The following is a 6,163-nucleotide window of genomic DNA, read 5'->3' as shown; positions in this document are numbered from 1 at the left end:
GCAAATTATCTAACTTGTGTTTCTAGAGACAGTAAATCTACTCTTTGATCCCAAAGAGTAGAGACTGATCTACCCCATCCTCACTTCCCTGCTTCACATAATCGCAGACTTGGTTCTATATACCTTTTTGGTAATTTTTTAAATTTCATCTCCAGTACGTTGAATTTGGAGTCACTCTTGTTGGAGATTGTTGGTATTTGAGCAGAGAAAGGTGAGCCAAGACAGGGGTTCAGTCAGTGAGGGTTTGTGAGGAGACCTTGGGAAAAGAAAAGGAAATAGAAAGAAACGTACCTGGTGAGGAACAGCAGTCCTGAATGTCAGGGAGTCAGACTGTGACCAGCAGAGAACTTACCCCAGACAGAGCTGACGTCATATAACCCTGTGTGTGGGGATGTGGACTTGAGAGTCAGCTACAGTGCAACTCCCCCCAAATTTTCAAGCATTCAATTATTTCGACCATCTGGATCAGGGATCCAAGAAGCAGCGCTGGACATCAGAAGCGGCTCAGGTATCATAAAATCTGCCTGTGAATAGAATCTGGCATTCTATTAAACCAAACCAAAACAAAAGCAAAGCATCTCTCTGAAACTGGGGACAACAGGGATCACCCACACTTTTCCTCAAAAAAGGAACAGTAAATGGAAACGCCCATGATTTAAGATGTATAATGCGTCGCTGGATAGTCTCTTTATTTTAGTGTGTCATTTAAAAGTTTTTATTTAGTGAATATAAAAACACTTTGTAAAGGCTGTGACAGGGTTGGCTATGATTCCACTGTCTCATTTCTATTTTTCTCCTAAGATTGGAAGTTCTTCCACAGTGAATTCTACCAGAGGTGGTGCCGAGGTGAGCCCAGCCCTCCTTCTTAGATGGGAAGTCACCACTGTAACTTCAAAGTCAACACAAAGACTCTAAAATATTTGGTTTGCTAAACATTATGTAGTTTTCAGGGTAAAAAATTGTTATCCACTCGATTGTCCAGATGTGAAATCATATATTACAGAAAAGAAACCAATGTTTAAGGGTTTAAAAATTACTCCCTGCAAATTGTGATTAACATCCACTGAGCCTGCCTTGCACGTGGCACCTGTATGCCACAAGGATGAGGGTGCCCTGAAATGTAACTGAGAGCAGTGAGCACCCTCAAGGGGAGGGACATGACCAGTATGGACAGAGACCTAGTCTTTCAGTGTCAGAAGACAACTTGGAGGACATCCATTCCCAACCCTTTCCTGAAGTGTAGGAGACACTTTTAGGTGGCTGACTGATGCAGCATTCAATAATATTGGCTTACATATTAAGAAATTTTTTTCTTTTTCTACTCCATTCTAAACCTTCTGTTTGAGCTGGGGAGAAAGCCCTGGGTTTGGTGATGGCGTGTCTAAACCTCTTCACACTTACTAACATCTCTTTTCAAAAATCCATGGGCAGGCCTCAGACAAGAAGTTTTGAGGAAGCAATGATGTTTGGGTGGAATTCAATCACTTTGGATTAGGTTTTTTTTTTTCCCTCACTGCATTTACTTTTAGGTTACTTTCTATTTATGAGAAGTGATCTTGATTTTCTATGAGAGGGAAGGGAGGAGTGAAGTGTGCACGTCAGGGATGCTCCAGACTCGGTAACTGCTCCAAGGGTCCTCGTGTGGTGGTAGTGGATTTGGGAAGAGGCAGCATCCAGGGCACGTGGTGCGGTTACTTATAGAGATTATCTGTCAGAGTTGGTCCTCATCACATCTCTGTACCAAGCAGTGAGTTGGATCTGAGTCTGTGCCAAAGCAAAAGGATTGAGAGTGCATGGTTACCTGGGCTGGGGGTCAGGGCAGTGCGCTAGGAAGAGGGCAAGAGATGAACTGGGAACCCTCTCCCAGAAGCAGAGCTGCTGGCCACACCCCAGGCGGTGTGTCTTATCTCTCACCCATCCTCACGCCAACAGTGTGGGAAGAACATACACACTGTTCACATAAAACCAAAAGTCACTAAATGTTTGCCCCACACTAGAAAGGCAAACAGACATAGCAATACCCGAGGCAACAAAATGGAGAAAAATAAGATATTAGAATAAGTAAAATTATTATCAGACAGAAGTAAACATGGCATCCATAAGTAAGAGCCAAATAGAGACCTTGAAGATTAAACTGTTGTTTGGTTATAGGACAATCTTAGTACACTGGCTAAATAGCAGAATGGGTCACTGAAGAGCCAATTAGTAAACGGGAAGACAAAGTTTAGAGGCTCTTCCAGAATTCAGTGCAAATAGACAAGCAGATAGAAAATAAAAAGGAATACTGGAGAGTCAAGGAAGAGAGATCCAGATATTTCAACATCCGTCTAAGAAGCATTCTAGAATAAAAAGGAGAAAATGGAAGTAAGAAAATAAAGAAATAATTGAAGAAAATTTTCTATAACAAAAAAACCCCCCTCAAAATCATAAAATTAAAAACCCGAGGATCCTAAAAGTGAAATATCCCACCCAGTTTCCAAGTATATATATCATGTAAATGTTAGACTTGATTAGCCAATCAATAAGCTAACTATAATCTATATATAATTTAGTAGCCAGAAAAGGAGGCTACACACATAAAAATATAAACACACACACGTGCACACACATGTGCACATGCATGTAAAGCTGGTAAAATTTGAATAAGATCTGTGGATTGTACCAACATCAATCTCCTGGTTGTGATATTTGTGGTAGGTAGGATTCTAAGATGACCCTGTTGACTCTCACTTTTGTGATCCCCTGGCTCACTTTTGTAATCCCCTGGCTGTGAGTGTGGGCAGAACCTGTGAATATAATGCAATATAATTCCCATACTTAAGTTATATAGAAAAAGGGATTTTCCATATATAATTAAGGCCCCAAGTCCATTGACCTTAAGTCATGGAGTTTGCATTTCTGCCACGTGACGTTAAAGAGAGCACAAACAGTCATCAAACCCTGAACCTGCCCCGCTGTGATCTTGGACTTCTCAACCTCCAGAATTGTAAGAAATAAATGTTTATTGTTAATAAGCAAATAAACAAAAAAACATACGGAGATTATCCTGTGTGGGTCAGATCTAGTCATGTGATCCCTTAAAAACAGACTGGACTCTTCCTGGTGAGAGAGGTCACAAAATGTGAGAGGGATTTGAACTCCATCACTGGCTTTGGAGCTGGAGGAGGCCATGTAGCAAGGAAAACAGCAACTTCTAGGAGCTAAGAATGGCCACTGGCTGATAGCTAGCAAGTGAGCAGGGATCTCAGTCCTACAACCACAAGGAACTGAATTCTGCCACAACCACGTAGGTTGAATTAGGACCCTGGAGCACAGGTGAAAGTGCAGTACAGTCAACCCTTGGTTTTAGCTTGTGAGACTGAGCAGAGAATCCAGCCACAAGTGCCCAGACTTATGATCTACAGAACAGGGAACTAGTAAATGGGTGTTGTTTTAAGCCACTAAGTTTATGGTAATTTGCTGCACAGCAATAGAAAATTAATACACCCATTTACTATACTTATGCCAGATATTATCATCAGGGAAAAGTGGGTGAAAGAGACACAGAATTTCTCTATACTATTTTTTTTTTACAATTTTCTATGAATCTATAATTATTTCAAATAAAAAAGGTTTTAAAATGGAAGATTGCACATTCTTTTCAAATACATGTAGAACAGTTACAAAAACTGACCATGTGTTAAGCCACAAGAACATTTAAAAGTTTTCAGTAAGCAGAAATCATACAGGTCTTAATCACTGACCACAATGCAAAAATTAAGCAATTAATAAAATGTGGGCAATGAAAAAAACAAAGAAAAAATAAATTAGAAAACACACTGCTTAATAATTCTTGGATTAAAAAAGAAAACAATTACAAGCTACTTAAACAATCATGAGAGGCCCATGATGTAGCTACACAGTGGCATTTGAAAGAAACAGCCTTACCTGCATTTACAAGAAAACAGGAAAGTCTGCAAAGAATTGTGTTATGCTTTCACCTTGAGAAGCTAGAAAAAAATCAAAATAAGCCCAAGAACAGAATTAGTAAACATGAAAGCATAAATTATCAAGATCAAAAGCAAACAGCAGCAACAAAAATGTAGTTTTGGTGAACAAAGATATGTGAGCAACATTCAGCATGTCAAAGGACGGGATGTAACTTTAAAGCATTAAAAAGAATATATTAAAACATCCAAAATTTTAAAATCCATATAAAACAGATGACTTCCTCAAAAACTAAAAATGTCCAAAATTAGGGAAAAAAGAAATAGAAACACCATATAGACCAATCTCCATGAAGTATATTGAAAATATTTTCAAAGATCCACACCTGGGGCTTCCCTGGTGGCGCAGTGGTTAAGAATCTGCCTGCCAATGCAGGGGATGTGGGTTCGAGCCCTGGTCCAGGAAGATGCCACATGCCGTGGAGCAACTAAGCCTGTGCACCACAACTACTGAGCCTGCCCTCTAGAGACCGCGTGCCACAACTACGGAGTCCGCGTGCCACAACTACTGAAGCCCACGTGCCTAGAGCCCACGCTCCACAAGAGAAGCCAATGCAATGAGAAGCCCGTGCACCGCAACGAAGAGTAGCCCCTGTTTGCTGCAACTAGAGAAAGCCCGCGTGCAGCAAGGAAGACCCAACGCAGCCAAAAATAAAATAAATAAAATAAAATAAATTAAAAAAAAAAAGATCCGCACCTGTAAACAACGACAGGTCCAAGAGACTTCATGGAAATGGCAAATTCTATGGACATTTGCAATTTATATAAGCAGTGTCAGAGCATAGTAAAAATACATTTTAAAATCCTAAATAAAATATTTGCATATGAAGTCCTGAATTTATCAAAAGAACATTACATCATAAGCAACTAGAGTTTGTCTTAAGAAAGCTAAAAAGGCTCAACGTTAGAAAATCCATTAATATGTTATTACATTAACAGATTAATATAGAAAATTTATGTGATCATCTCAATAAATGCCAAAATACCATTTGCTATAATGTCACCTGTTACATGAACAATAAGAACTACAACAAAACTCTTCAAATTATTTAATAATCTCAAAAAAAGGAAGTCCTAAGTAAGACATGATATCCAGAAGCCATTAAGTAGGAGACTCATACATTTTACTACATTATAATATATGCTGGGCTAAAATATGGTAGACACCACACCAATGCAAGATGCTAATAACAGGAGAAACTGGGGGCAGTGAGAATGTGGGGAGAGTGGGTATATGAGAACCGTCTGCTTTCTGTTCAATTTTTTATAAAGCTAAAAGTGTTCTAAGAAATAAAGTCTATTAACATAAAATATATATGTATATGTATGTATATGTACCTATATCAACAAAGAGGAACAAACAACAACAAACTACAGAAAACACTTGTAACGCATCTATCTCATATTTTGTTAGTGAAATTGTAAGCTGAAGCATGGCCTCTTTTAGAAACTTTGAATTAAAATTAAAAATCCACATGCTCTTTAGTTGAACAAGTTTATTTTTATGAGTTTAACATCTAGAAATACTCATAGATGAATACAAATGTTTACCTATAAATGTGTTTATTCCAGATTGTTTATAGTAGGAAGAGACTGAAAACTGCCTAAATGGCCATCAGAAGATTCTAGGGACTATGACATATCCATGAAATGAAATACCAGGCAGTCATGTTTTTGAAAAAGAAGTAGATTTATAAGCACTGATATGGAATGACATATTCAAAAGTGTAGTTGGTAGTGCTGTGGCAGAAAGCAACAGTGGCATGGAACAATTGGTGCTTGTTAAGGGTGTGTGTGTGAGAGAGAGACAGAGACAGAGACAGAGACAGAGACAGGGAGAATCCATGCAGAGCCTACCTAGAGAAGGATGCACATAAAAAAATGTCAACAGGCAGATGAATGGATAAAGAAGATGTGGTTCATATATACAATGGAATATTACTCAACATAAAAAAGAATGAAATAATGTCATTTGCAGCAACACAGATGGACCTAGAGATTATCATACTAAATTAAGTAAGTCAGGCAAAGACAAATACCATATAATATCACTAATATGTGGAATCTAAAAAAATGATACAAATGAACTTATTTACAAAACAGAAACATAGACATGGAAAACAAACTTATGGTTATCAAAGTGAGGGAGGGATAAATTAGTAGTTTAAGATTAGCAG

Source organism: Pseudorca crassidens, chromosome 16 (assembly GCF_039906515.1).
Source record: "Pseudorca crassidens isolate mPseCra1 chromosome 16, mPseCra1.hap1, whole genome shotgun sequence".
In the NCBI taxonomy this organism is placed as follows: domain Eukaryota; kingdom Metazoa; phylum Chordata; class Mammalia; order Artiodactyla; family Delphinidae; genus Pseudorca; species Pseudorca crassidens.
The sequence above is the reverse complement of the archived record's forward strand: the minus strand, read 5'-3'. Positions refer to the sequence as shown.